This window comes from Mus musculus, chromosome 18 (assembly GCF_000001635.26).
Source record: "Mus musculus strain C57BL/6J chromosome 18, GRCm38.p6 C57BL/6J".
In the NCBI taxonomy this organism is placed as follows: Eukaryota; Metazoa; Chordata; class Mammalia; order Rodentia; family Muridae; genus Mus; species Mus musculus.
The window spans coordinates 24,928,261-24,942,089 of record NC_000084.6 but is presented as its reverse complement, the minus strand read 5'-3'; the positions used below and the strand labels follow the sequence as shown (position 1 = coordinate 24,942,089).

General features: G+C 44.3%; 1 protein-coding gene and 1 pseudogene across 6 annotated transcripts in view; one reads left to right on the top strand and one right to left on the bottom strand.

Moving 5' to 3' along the window:
* The window catches only part of Fhod3 (formin homology 2 domain containing 3), a 425,120-nt gene that overhangs the window by 191,418 nt on the left and 219,873 nt on the right, over positions 1 to 13,829 (bottom strand). The window lies entirely within an intron of this gene.
* On the top strand, positions 10,293 to 13,226 carry Gm52335 (annotated as a pseudogene).

Sequence of the window (13,829 nt, the reverse complement as noted above, 5' to 3'; positions counted from 1 at the left end):
ATGAACTTTTGTTGACCAAAAGTTAAAGCCTGGGGGCTTAGGGGGAACAGAGAAAAGAGGAGTAGAGAGAGGAGAGGAGACAGGATGGAGGACATACAGAAACTGTGAAAGCTGAGTCTTGAAGTCAGAACACAAGTATCATTGTCTACTGACTGCAGTGTGGTGAGCGGTGAGCATCGTCCCTTGCAGTCCTAACCAACTGCCGGGACGTAGTACCAGAAGCCGAGTCGCAGAAATAAGAAAGCGGTGTTAGAGCTTTAATACATCTAGAATTTTAATCTAAGAAATCCCAACTTCTGAAAGAAAGCTGTCCTTTGTCCACATTTTTAAAAGTTACATCACTTTTGAAAACTCTCTGCTTAAAAATATCAAGGTGGCTACAAGCCATTTGTCTGCTCAGGCAAAATACTAGGACATTAAGAGGGGAGGAGGCGGGCGTGAGAGACTCCTTGAGGCAGGAGTCCGGCTCATGGCAGCCAAGCCCCAGCTTGCTCACACTCACCTGCCTTTCAGGTTTCCTCCAAGACACACCGCCTGGTCTACCACCCTTCTCGGTTCTCTTCAGCTCTGTCCAGCCTGTGGCCACCTTTCCAGTACACCCAAACTCCTGCCAAGTCCAGAGGCACTCGGGAGCTGGTTGCTGTGTGCGTCTGCAACTACTGGACTGGCTGGTGACTCAGGGGCCAGGCACCTCACACCGAAAGCCACCTGGAGACGCAGCCTGATTCATCAGGTCCAGAGAAGGCCTGGGCTTTGGCCCCAACTAATAAAGCATTACCCACAGAGCAGAGGCAATTAACCGGGGAACAAACAACAAGTAAAAAGGAAAGTTGACAGGTAGTGAGCTGCGAGCATCTGGGCCCCCTTGTTAACAGCCCGTGGGTGGAGGAAGGTGTCTCAGCCATGGAGGCTGAGCTGTGAGAGGAGCTGTCTGGTACCTTGCCTGGCTTCAAGCTGGTGGCTTCTCCACCAGCATCCTTTGTGTCCCCTGTCTTCAGCCTCACCTGCACCTGCACCTGTTCTCTAGGTAAAGATGCTGCTGAGCTGCCCAAGGATCTAGTTTTTGTAGGCCATGTTTAGCAAACACCTACTGTGCGCCAGAAGCCTATAAAAGACTGTAAAACCATTTTATGTGTTTTGTTTGAAGACTTAACTTGCTGCAGTGGTGCCCCATTTCCCTCTCCACCCCACTCTAGGTTGTAGACACACGATCCCCGGCTTCCGGCGCAGGAGAGACGTGAAGAAGCAGGATCTTTCCCCATAAACACTTTGAAGATGTGGAGCTATTTCAAATGCTCATTCAAAGGGTGAAATGAACTGGCTTGAAGGCTCTCAAGTCTGTCATCACACTGGGTGTCTCGCCCTGGTACTCACAGGGACCTCAGCTTGAACCAACACACTGCCTTCTGTGACCCCAACGCAGATCCCTGCGTACCAGGTTGCCCAGGCTTCAAAACCTATGTAGCATCTGAAAAGTTTCATTTTCTTTATGGAGATCTCTCCATTTGATTCCCACAGCCTCGGCAACAGCAAATAAGGGTTTCTCTCTCCCATATGCTCGTCAGCCTTGGCTGCCCTTTGGCTTCCTGATGACAGCCATTTGACTGAGGTGAGATGGAATCTCACTGTAGTTTTAGTTTGCCTGATGGCTAAGAATGGTAGACACTTTAAATATCTAAAAATAGAAGTGCTTTATGACTTAGCTGTACTAGACTTCATTTTTTTTCTCTCTCTCTCGAGAACGGGTTTCACTATGAAGCCTTGACTGGCTTGGCACTCACAAAGATCCACCTACCTCAGCCTCCCAAGGGGCTGGGACTAAAGTTGTACAGCCGCCATGCTCAGCGGCAAACTACATCACAGAGATGCAATCCTATCACAGAGACACCTGCACAGCCATGTTAATAGCTACTCTATTTACAGCCTACAAGTACACTGATGTACAGATACTGAAGATGAGGCACACAAGCCAATCTTGTTCTGGAAACCATATCAAGGCAAAGGAATAGATAAATGTTTCATGTTTTCTCTGGGATGCAGACCTTAGCTTCCAGTTATTAGTCTTTTGTACATGATGTGTGGGTAAAGGTCAGGAAATTAGAAAGTAGACCATGGTGGGGGTAGAGAAAGAGGCTTAAGAAAGGGGATAGAGAGGGTGAAAGAGCACAGGAAACATGAAAGATAGAAAGGAGATACTGAGGGAGGAAGAGAGGCCAGGGAGGTGAGAGAAGGGGAACAGAAGAAACAAAACAACATCCACATGAAAAGGCCCTGAAGAACCCGGCCGCTTTGTATAATAATCTAAAAATCAAATTCAGGCGCAAATTCCTAACCTAAAATAAACTTTTTGGTTTATTCCAGGCAGATTAAAATTTCTTCTGAGCTATAGGATCCAGTCAGGCTTTAAGGAAAACAACACATAATTTAATTTCTTGGTCAGAGAGATCGCCATCAGTGAGCTACTTTAAAAAGGAAGTGTGTTGATGGTGGTATCCTTGAAAGCTGAACCAACAGGGAGGGTGCGTGAAGTACATACGTACCTGACATAAAGTATGTATAACGTATATGTATAATTTAAGGGATCGGCTCACACAATTATGGAGGCTCGCATGGCTATCTGAAGGACAGGCAGGTGGGCTGATGACCCTGAAAAGAGCTGAAACCAGGGCCAATGACTATTGTATTAGAGACTCAGAAAACAAAAATCCAACATACTTAACCTGAGGGCTGGCTAAACATTGCAAAACTACTACTGGCATTGCCAAAATCAGCCTCACCCACTAGAGAGGGCAATCTGCTCACTGTTAATCACATCAAAACAGTAACTTCATGGTAGCACTCAGAGAACTGCTGAGCCATACCAGTCCAAGCAAGCTGACATGGAAAATTAGCCATCCTATGACACGCAAACACTCCCTCTTACATTTGAGCTTCCACATATGCTAGATGTGAGAGGCCTTGTCTTGTTTTGACACTGGTGCCCCCTTATAATTCAGAAACTTATAAAACCAACAGAACCTTTACATCTTCATCCCTTTTACAAAGGATGCAGAGATCTCAAGTTTTAAGAATTTGTGCTCTAGGAGCTGGAGAGACAGCGCCGTGGGTCAAGTGCCTGTTACACACACAGGGTGATGACTTGACTTCAGATCTCCAGCATCCGTGTGAAAGCTGGACACGGGAGCATGTGTCACCTCAGCATCACTGAGGGCGAAGAGACAGGAAGATCCTAGGGAATCCCAGGCCAGCCAGAGCAATCAAATCAGAAAGCTAAGGTGTACTAAACCCAGGTCTCAAAAGCAGAAGTGGAGAGTGATAGAGGAAGACCGCCAGTGTCGACTCCTGGGTGTCCACACGTGCACATGTGTATGCTTAAACCCACACATATGTGTGTGCACACACTCTGCCTTTTTTTTCTTAGAGGTTTCAGTGTCTAGCTTTCGAAAGTAGAAAAAATAAAACAAAGCTTTTTTCCAGCATGCCCCCTTGTCAGCAAGTTGATTTGGAAGCAATACAAAGAGTGAACATTCAGAAAGCAGTATATATGGGTGTGTATACACATGACATATACACATAAATAATGTGAAGATATGCACAAAATATATGTTATTTAAAATATCCTAAGCTGTGTATTACATGTATTTGTAAGAGAGAATGTGTGTTTGTGAATGTGTGTACATGTGTATGTGTGTATGTGAAGGTGTGTGTGTGTGTGTATGTATATGTATGTATGTGAATGTCTGTGTGTGTGTCCAGCAAATAAAAGACTAAAACCATACAACCTGGCCCAGATACTCAGTGAAACAGCCTGCTTTTTTTTTTTTTTTTTTTTTTGTATTTTTAGGGACCAATAGCATTTCAAAGTTATAATTTTTCTAGAAAATTACTAGATATAATGGTAGTTTCCTTATTCCTGATATAAATAGTGAGGATCTGGGTTTGTCAGAGACAGAGAGACATCTCTAACCTCCCCTGGCACTGGGCAGTGAAGGGCACTGAACCACAGAAACCCTGGTGCACTCAGCTTCCCATCTGGCTCTAGTTCAGACCCAGCCCATTTCCACAGGACGTAGCTTTGTGAAAGACAAGGACAGCCCTCACTACAAAGACCTGTGGGAAACCCATTAAAGCCACCCTCATTATAAATAGCCCTACCAAGGTATGCTGGCCTTTTAATTCCAGTGTTACCCAATGGGATCCAAATTCCCATCTGCGAATGAGCTTTGATGTGGGGACCGGACTGGCAAGGGTGAATGCTTGCACAGAGCCTTCAGATGCTGGCCCAGCTCTCCTGCCTCTGCCTCAGGATAAGACACAAGCAGAAGGCTCTTCTCAAGAGTGGAATATCATCACCAGGGGATCCTGAGGCATTTTAGGAAAAGCATGACTTTCTCAGAATTCTAACACAGATAACCTAGAGACTTCATTCAGTTCAGTTTTAGGATTCAGTTCCAATCCTGCCCCTCTAAATGGCTATAGGATTTAATTCCAACTTTTAAAAAGGTTAGACTTTAAAGGGCTTTAGGAAACCATACACCCATAGTGCCAACAGTGGAACAACTCCCCATAATCCATCAGGATGCAGCCCACAACTGACTGACCACCTCACTCACTTCCCACTTTATTGGGAATGAGTAAAGACACATGTCTATATTTTGCCTCTGATTTTTGTAACAAAACTTTCAAGTCCCTTCAAGAATACATAGCCATGATTCATTAACAGGAACGGAAGAAGAGCGGGACCTGTCGTACGTCCTGTTGCTGAGAAGTGAGCCTGGGACGAAAGCAGAGGCCTACTGGGTACAAATGGATGGCTGTGCTGAGACCTGGAATGGGGGTGTCAGGTGGGACAGCTACGTGGCTGCCCCCTTACAGCTCCTGCCTTCAAATGTGCTTTCCAGCTTGGGAGCCTTCCTTTCCTTGCTTTCCTGACTCTCCTTTCTCCCCCTGTATCTTCTGTGCACTGTTGCACTGTTCCCTGTGCCTGCTTCAGCCATGGGCACCTTTGAAGAAGAATAGTGATACATGAGCAGGGGGAGAGCAGCAGAGTCAAATGACCACACACACACACACACACACACACACACACACACCGCCTTCCCTCCACAAGCAAGTCCCACACAGCTAAGCTCCGATGTGCATTTCATACCCCAAACCCCTTCTCCTCAGGCACATCTCTAAACTGTCTATGAAAGCTCCAGGTCCAGTAGCCCCAACTTCCAGCCATGATGATGCCCGTGGCAAAAGCACCCAGCGTTTGTCCATGAGGCATTTATTCTACAAGTTAGCCTATGTTCTCAACTCATTCCAAAAAATGGGGAAGGCAACTGCACCAGGCTGTCCTGAATCCCGACAGGCAAGCAAGCCAACGTGGGAATACCCTGGGAATGGCCCTACAAAGCTGCTGAATGCTTCCCGCCCACGCCACCCCACACCCACAGTTTTGACAAGTGTCATCAAGGAACCTGCTTTGATCTGCAGAAAGCACATTTGCTGGAACAACATAATGAAAGGGGTTATGATTTAAATGCAGGCAACCTGAAGCCAGGGGTAGCCGGGAACCCACTGGATCCTCGGGGCCTCTCCCAGATGTTCAAGGCTTCACCCCTATGGCCACATCAGAGCCTGGCCTCTCTGAGGAGGCACCTACTATGATCTAACACCACTTTTCATCCTGAGAGACTTCACGAAAACCCACCACCCTAAAATCCCCATGGCTTACTTAATTCCCTGGAACGTATATTTTACAATGCAAGTCATCTTGTTCAGTTTAATTTTCTTAAGATTAAATAGATAGAAAAACGACATAATAGAAAACTAGCTCATTTTAAGTTATTTGTTAGGTCTGATCTACCTGGGGCTAGGCTTTCCTCATGTTGGCCTAACCATCATTTTTGTTGTCCACCATGGAAAGGTCCTCTAGAGGCCCCACTTCAGCCACTCAGCTGCCCCCCAACTCCAGACCCAGACAAATATCACAAGTCTCCACTCACCACGCCAGGCCCACATGAACCAGAGAAAAGCCAGGCCTCTTTCTGATCTGGACAGAGATAGGGATTCCCTTACGTGGAGTCAGGATCGTTGGAGTCAGTCTGAATTCTTTCTACCCACAAGCCCTGGTTTTGACCTCTGAACCTCCATAGACAATCACTGTCTCCAGTCTCTGTGAATTGCTTAGGCACAGTCACAACACAGATTTCTTATCACATCCTGCCCCACCTTCCTCAGGTGCTCACCAGTCTGGATTCCACTCATCTCTGACTCTAAAGCACACAATGGTGCCGTGAGTGCAGAATGCACTAAACGCCAGCAGACCTCGGCATGCCAGCATTTCATACAACAGATTTTTAATGCAGTTCACACAGATTGTGGGTGCTGAGGAGGGACGCAGAGTAACTAGAATGTTTTATGGAAGTGTGGTGGTAGTCAGTGTCTACTGATCATAGAAACACAGAGACCATGACATAGCAGTGTGATGTGACAGAGCAGAAGACATGGCTCATCTGTTAAGAACCCTGCCTGCTGCCCTAGAGGACCAGGGCTCCATCTCAGCACCCACATGACAACTCACCACCATCTGTAGCTCTAATTCTAGGGGATCTGATGCCATCTTCTGGCACCCACAGGTACCAGGCATGGTTAAGAATAAACATCACTCTTACAGAGGACCAGGGCAGGGTTTTTCACTTGTACCTCTAGCCCCATGAGATTGGATGCCCTCTTCTGGACTCCAGGGGCACCTGCACTCATGCACAAACCCACACTCAGGCACATATATGAGCACATAATTAAAATCAAAATATTATTTTAGACAGGTGTGATTGTGCAGACCTTTAATTTCACACTTGGAAGGCAGAAACAGATCTCTGAGGTTGAGGCTCTTCTTGTCTATGTAGCGAGCACAAAGCTGGTAAGGGCTACATAGTAAGAGCTTGTCTCAAAAAACAAATCAAGGGATTTGTATGGATGGGAGTGGAAGGAGAGGAGGGAGGGGGCTGTGATGGGGATGTAAAGTGAATTAAAAAATTAAAATTACTGGAGAAAAACAGCCCAAATCAAAGGATTCCAGAGTTTTATGCATATTATAGTAGATTGGGATGTTTTTGTCTGTGAAATACAGTTATTATTCTATGTAAGCATTATTTCCCTGCTAGTATTTAAGATTACACACATAATGCAGATTGTTTTTTCTTTTAACTTCATGCATGTCTTCCCAATTAAAATGTTAAATACTTTTGTTAAAAGAATACAAAAAAGCAAATAAGTAAACAAAACTAAAATATGGAGAATCAATCCGTCATACAAAACCCCACCTCAGGTCACCCCATAACCACGTGCCTCTCTAATCCACGGCTTTCATCTGTATAGTGCTGTTGTTCTGAGAACATCACATAAACGGTCTCTTACAACATATGACCACTAGGAAATGACATTTTACACCCTTAGCCCATGTGAGCCATCTAAGCTAAGCATGCCGACAGCTCTTCCCTTTTTCATAGATGGATATGCCACCATGGGCCACCATTTGCTTAACCATCACTGAAGTCATCAAATCCTATGAGTTATTCATTGTATTGACTGTGGTACTCATTTGATGTCTAAAGCTTCTATAGGCATAACCCCCATTTCCTTACCAGCATTAGAAACTCTATTTCAAACTACAGCTGTAATTCTTACTACAGCTTTTAACTGCTGGTTTGGAACAGCAAAATTCCCATTTCACTGGTTTTCTTTTTGCCATTGCTCTCAGTATCAGCGGCCTCGATTCTGAGCGTGGCTTTTCCTTGTGTTTATTTTAGATTCACTTGGTTCATCTTTCTCCAGGAACTGAGGCTAATCATTTTAGATTGTTTCTATCTTCCTTTGCCCCATGTCCTCACCAGGTCTGACTTTATTGCATGCCACGAGCTTTCATGTTACAGTTTTCTTATACCTCTTTTTCTTTGATGCTTTTAAACTTCATTTTGAGAATGTCTGACCGATGAATCATTTAGGAAGATATTGCTTACTTTCCAAATGATTGGGGAGATTTTCCTATTACCTCCCAGCTATTGGACTCTAGTTTGATCTATTATGGGTAGAGATCAGATACTCTGAATGGTATGCCTTCTCAAGGCAATGTCTCATTATGTAGCTCAGGTTGGCTTGGAACTCACTATATAGACCAAGCTATCCTCAAACGAATGACCCTGCTGCCTCATCTTTGCAAGTGCTAGAGTAAAAGGCACATTCCAGTGTGGGATTGGTTCTTGTAAATTTATTGAGATCTGTACTGGCTCAGTAAGTCTTTGTATGTTTTTTTTTTTTGGGGGGGGGGCTTTGGGGAAAAATCTATTCTGAATGCTTTTTGGCTTTGTTTATTTGTTTTGAGTTTTTATTGTTTGTTTGTTTGTTTGTTTGTTTTTCAAGACAGGGTAGCTCTAAGTGTCCCTGGATGTCCTGAAACTCACTCTGTAGACCTCAATTTTGAGATTCAGATCTAGAGGCCAGGCTGGCCTCCATCTCAGAGATTCATCTGCCTCTGCCTCTTGAGTGCTGGGATAAGGCGTGGGCCACCATGGCCCGATTGTATTATGAACTCTTAAACACTGCTGCCGTGAATGTATTTAATGCAGACAACAGCAAAGTGAATGTAGCAGAAAATGAAACAACACAAACCTGGCAACAGAACTACCATCTGATCCAGCTACATCACTCCTAAGTGTATTCCCTCGGGGATCTAATTGTGCATGCACCTCAAAGATCTGTGCATTCAAGTTCACTGCGACACTGCTCACAGTAGTCAAGACACAGGTTTGGTCTACATGCATTCAACAGATGGGATAAAAAAAACTGGTGGGTATAGACCTATTCTGCCATCAAAAAGAATGAAAAAAAATGAGTTATTTGCAGGGAAATGGGTGAAAGTGGGAGTCGATGTATTAAGTGAAATAAACCAGGGTCAGAGAGACAAATATCACACTGTCTCTCATGTGTGAAATGTAGGTTTGATGCAAGAGACAGAGAGACAAGACACATGAAGACAGAGGGAAGATTACTTGAGGTAAGAAAAAAGGTATGAGGGTCCCGGGGGAAAGAAAAAGCAGGCGATGGAGGAGCAGTTAAGAATGGAGTATAGTCTACATAAGTGGGGATGCAGTAATGAAACCCATTGTTTCATATGCTAAGAATAGCCATAATAAAGAAAAGATAATTTGAATACAATGGCATACAGTCTGCTGTTGTTGGGTGACATATTCTATCAAGCTCCTGGTGAGATGTTACTGAGGTTTTCTTTCCAGCTGTTCTGTGGGTTGTGAAAGTGGTATATTGAAATCTCCAGACATAGCAGACATAACTAACCAACCTTTCTCTGTCTCTCTCTTTGGCTCTAGCAGTTTCTGCCCAACACGTCTGGTGGTTCTGTTATTTGGTGTGTGTTTACAATTGCTATGAATGGCTTCTACGCGGCTATCTCATCCTTATACACTGTCATCTTACTTTAGCTGCTCAATAGTAAGTGTTCTAATAGTCCTCTGGTCTCCTCTGTTGCCATGTCATCCAGAAGTCAAAGATATCCTCATTGTCACCAGGTCCAGGCAAAGTCCAGGTTCCCTGTATGGTCTCCACTAACTCCTGCGTAGTCTAGGCTGATGATGTACTTACAGTCAGGGGCAAGATCACTGTTAGAGATTGTTAGGTCCAAAGCGGGTCCCCCAAATGGCAGTGTTGGTGACAATGTCCTAAACAGAAGGACTCTAAATGTAAACAGAAGGATCATTTGAAAGGACTTAAAAGATTGGGTAAAAGGAAGCCTAAATCCAGCACTCCTTGGGAAACCCCTACCTCATTTCTGTTTACCAGGACAGCAGATCTCATAAGACAGGCTTTCTGTTTTGCAGGAAAGCCACTGCTCCCCTGACCTTCCTTCCAGCTACCTCAGGCGAGGGCATCTAGATCCTGATTAATTTAAACAACCTGTATCGGCTCCAAGACCCACATTCCACTGACTATGATATACAATCTGCTTCCTTTCCCGAAAAATTGCTGCCCTCTAGTCTCAAAGGCAGCCTGGAAGTTTGTTCCCCTAATGTTTCTTTCTATCCACAGAGTGGTCTAGTTTTATGGTTTCACTGATCCCTTGCTTACATAGACCAGCATGGAAAACCACCAAGAGGTGGCCAAGTGTGGCAACAGGGAGACCCAGAGCAACAGTGACATGTAGGTGTCAAGAAGCCATGGGAGCTGGGGTCCTTGCTCAACAGCAAACGTGAATTATTGGAGATTCTGTCAACAACGTGAGAAGTAACCTTTCTATAAGACATTTTCACCCAGAAGTGAAGATGCGATGGAGGGGCAGAGGTGTCTCCTTTGAAGTAAAGACAGGAGATCCTCAAAGCTGTATTCCAGATGCTATACCTGAAACCCTGATCACTCTGTAGCCAGGCAGCAAGAACAGAAACCAAGGTTGTAAGCCACAGGAGATTGAGTAGTCCGCTTGGGGGAGCCCACAGCTGCCTCAGCTTAAGTCAGATTTGGACACTCATCAAGCTCTGTACTGGAGCCCTCCAATCAAGCTCTGCACTGGAGCCCTCCGAGTTTGCTTTTTTTTTTTCCACTTTGTTTTTCTTTCCTTTTTATTGTTATTTCTAGAAAAAGTTCCACTTGACAAATCATGGTGTTTCAGCTGAACTAAGGGGAAAAGGGAATATTTATTGGGCATTTGTACTAGGGCCAGGATTGCCAGCCTAGGAAGTGTGTCCCAACTGCCTGTGTTCTTGCCATGCAGAACCTCTGGATCACCCCTCAGACCCTGCTAGCTATGAAGTGAAAAAACAGATGGGCCCTTCCTTCAGCCTCCCTCTTTGGTCCTAAGGAAGAGTTTATACAAGTAGTTAGATTTGACAAAGTTTGGAGCTGAGACAAAAGGATGGACCATCTAGAGACTGCCATATCCAGGGATCCATCCCATAATTAGCCTTTAAATGATGACACCATTGCATACACTAGCAACTGTTTGCTGGAAGGACCCTAATATAGCTGTCTCTTGTGAGACTATGCCAGGGCCTAGCAAACACAGAAGTGGATGCTCACAGTCAGCTATTGGATGGATCACAGGGCCCCCAATGGAGGAGCTAGACAAAGTATCCAAGGAGCTAAAGAGATCTGCAACCCTGTAGGTGCAACAACATTATGAACTAACCAGTACCCCGGAGCTCTTGACCCTAGCTGCATATGTATCAAAAGATGGCCTGGTCGGCCATCACTGGAAAGAGAGGCCCATTGGACACGCAAACTTTATATGCCCCAGTACAGGGGAACGCCAGGGCCAAAAAGTGGGAGTGGGTGGGTAGGGGAGTTGGGGGAAGGGTATGGGGGACTTTTAGGATAGCATTGGAAATGTAATTAAGGAAAATATGTAATAAAAAAAAATATTTAAAAAAAACATACTTGCCTAGGATTACTACTGGTAAAGACCAGAGAAGAACGTTCCTAGCCAATTCCATGTAAACTAGGGGGCTGGCAAAGCAGAGACCCGGTACCAAACCTGGTTTACCACCTCAGTCGGCAAGCTGAGAACAGTTTCCATAGAGGAAGCTTTGCAGTCAATTTGATGACAGGAAACAATTAATTCCAAATAAGCAAGATGTTATTGTCTCCAACTCAAATGCATTCATGTCATGACTAGACCTGAGCTATAACAACACAGTACTCAGAAACCAGTAACCCCAGGGTAGTCACACAGCAAGTGCACAGCTTCCAGGCCTCACTTGGAAGTCCCAACCCTGGCATTAGTTTAATTGAGTCCCTTCTGCTCCATGTCACTTACAGAGCCATGGCTAAATTCCTCTTTGAAGACAAGTGTTTGTAGAGGGAAGCTACTCTGGCTATGTGCCCTGTGGAGAGCACTCACTCAGCCAGCACCTAAGGCAAGCAGACTGGCATCTTTGTGCTGGCCAGAGCCTCCTCGGTCCTCTCCTGTCCCTTCTTTCCTGTCATGCCAATAGCAAAGCAAGCGCCTTCAGAGATCTCACTGTGTGCTATGACAAGACCACACACATCACACATGCTTCTGCCATTTAATCCCACCCTAGCCTATGAAAGAGATGCTTCCTAGTCCCTGGTTTACCTATGAGCAAATTGCATTGAGGATGTTTAGCTCCTGGTATTAAACTCAGGCTGTTAGTCCTAAACAGTTTCCCTGAAAGGTGTGTGTGTGTGTGTGTGTGTGTGTGTGTGTGTGTGTGTGTGTGCGTGCGCCATGTATTCTAGTTTCATTTCGGTTCCTGTGATAAAATATCTTGATAAAAAGCAAGAAATTAGAGATTAACGTGTTTATTTGTCTTACAACTCCAGGTTATAGGCCAGGGAAGACAAGGCAGGAATTTAAAGTACCACATCCACAACCAAGAGCAGAGAGGAAAGAAATGCATGGATCCGTGTTTGCTCTCAACTAACTTCTTCTTCACATACTCAGGACCCCTTGCCTAGGGCATGGTGCCACCCACAGTAGGCTGGGTCTTCCTATAAGAGTTAACAAACAAAACAACTCCTACCCTCCTATGCATGCCCAGAGACCACTAAATCTAGATAATTCCTCTTTAAGATTCTTTTCCTTGTGATTATAGGTTGCATCAAGTTGACAGTTAAAACAAACCAGCACAATTCAAATGTGCATTTTTATGTGTACCTGTGTACACTACATGTAAAGGCCAGAGAACAACCTCAGGTAGTTCACGTAATGCATCACAGATGTTTTATATATTTTTTAAAATTTATATAAGATTTACTTTAGAAACAAGATGGTAGGCCCATGGATCATGGCAGCAGCAGTAAAATGGGTGATATCAAACAGAACTATCTGGAAGCACTTATTTCCATTCCAAAATGAAAATTTATCTACAGTGTGTCACAAATCTACATATCCTTCTTTTCCAGATGACTACAACTGCAAAGTAGAGCTCACTTTGACATCCAATGCCAGGACATTAATGTACTACCACTCTTCTGAGGACATCCCATTCAAACACACCAAACCCATCCCTCAACCAGATCTTTTGCATAATAATGAAGAAATACATGAATAAGTGCTGAACACCAAGTTAAAAGAAAAGAGGAAACAATGTGAGCCAGGACTCATGATAGAACAACTTGGTAAGGTGTTCTTCACTACAAAGCATCGCTGGTACCTGCACAGACACTAATATAGACGTCATAAGAAAGGGAATCCTCTAAAAGACAGATGACTGCTCTTGATTCTGAGTATCAAAGAAATTTCGCTTTATGTCTTATTTACCAGCTGAGACAAAGCAAAATGGTGTATACATTAAGATGTTATGTAGGAAAATAATATAAAAAATACCCTTTCATATAAAAATATTTATTTAAAAAATTGTGTGTGTGTGTGTGTGTGTGTGTGTGTGTGTGTGTTTGTGTGTCAGTGTTCTTAGAGGCCAGAGATGTTGAATCCCTCTACAACTAAAGTTACAGGAAGTTATGAGCCATCATGTAGATACCAAGAACCAAATCAGGGTCCTCTGCAAAGAGTAGCAAGTGTTCTTCACCACTGACTATCCCAATCTTTTTTAAAAACAAGGTCTCTTGCTGGCCTGGAATTCACCAATTAGGCTCTGCTATCCCAAAGATCTGCCTGTCTCTGCCTTTGCAGTTCCAGATTACAGGCAGCGACCATGCTTAGCTTTCCCTTTTTTCTAACATGCATTCTGGAGATTACATTCATGTTCTCACAGTTGCAAGGCAAGCACTAACTGAGTTATTCCCCAGCCTTGCACTCAGACTTTAATGGTCCACAGTCTCCACTTCCACTGAGGCAAATATCCTTTGAGCTG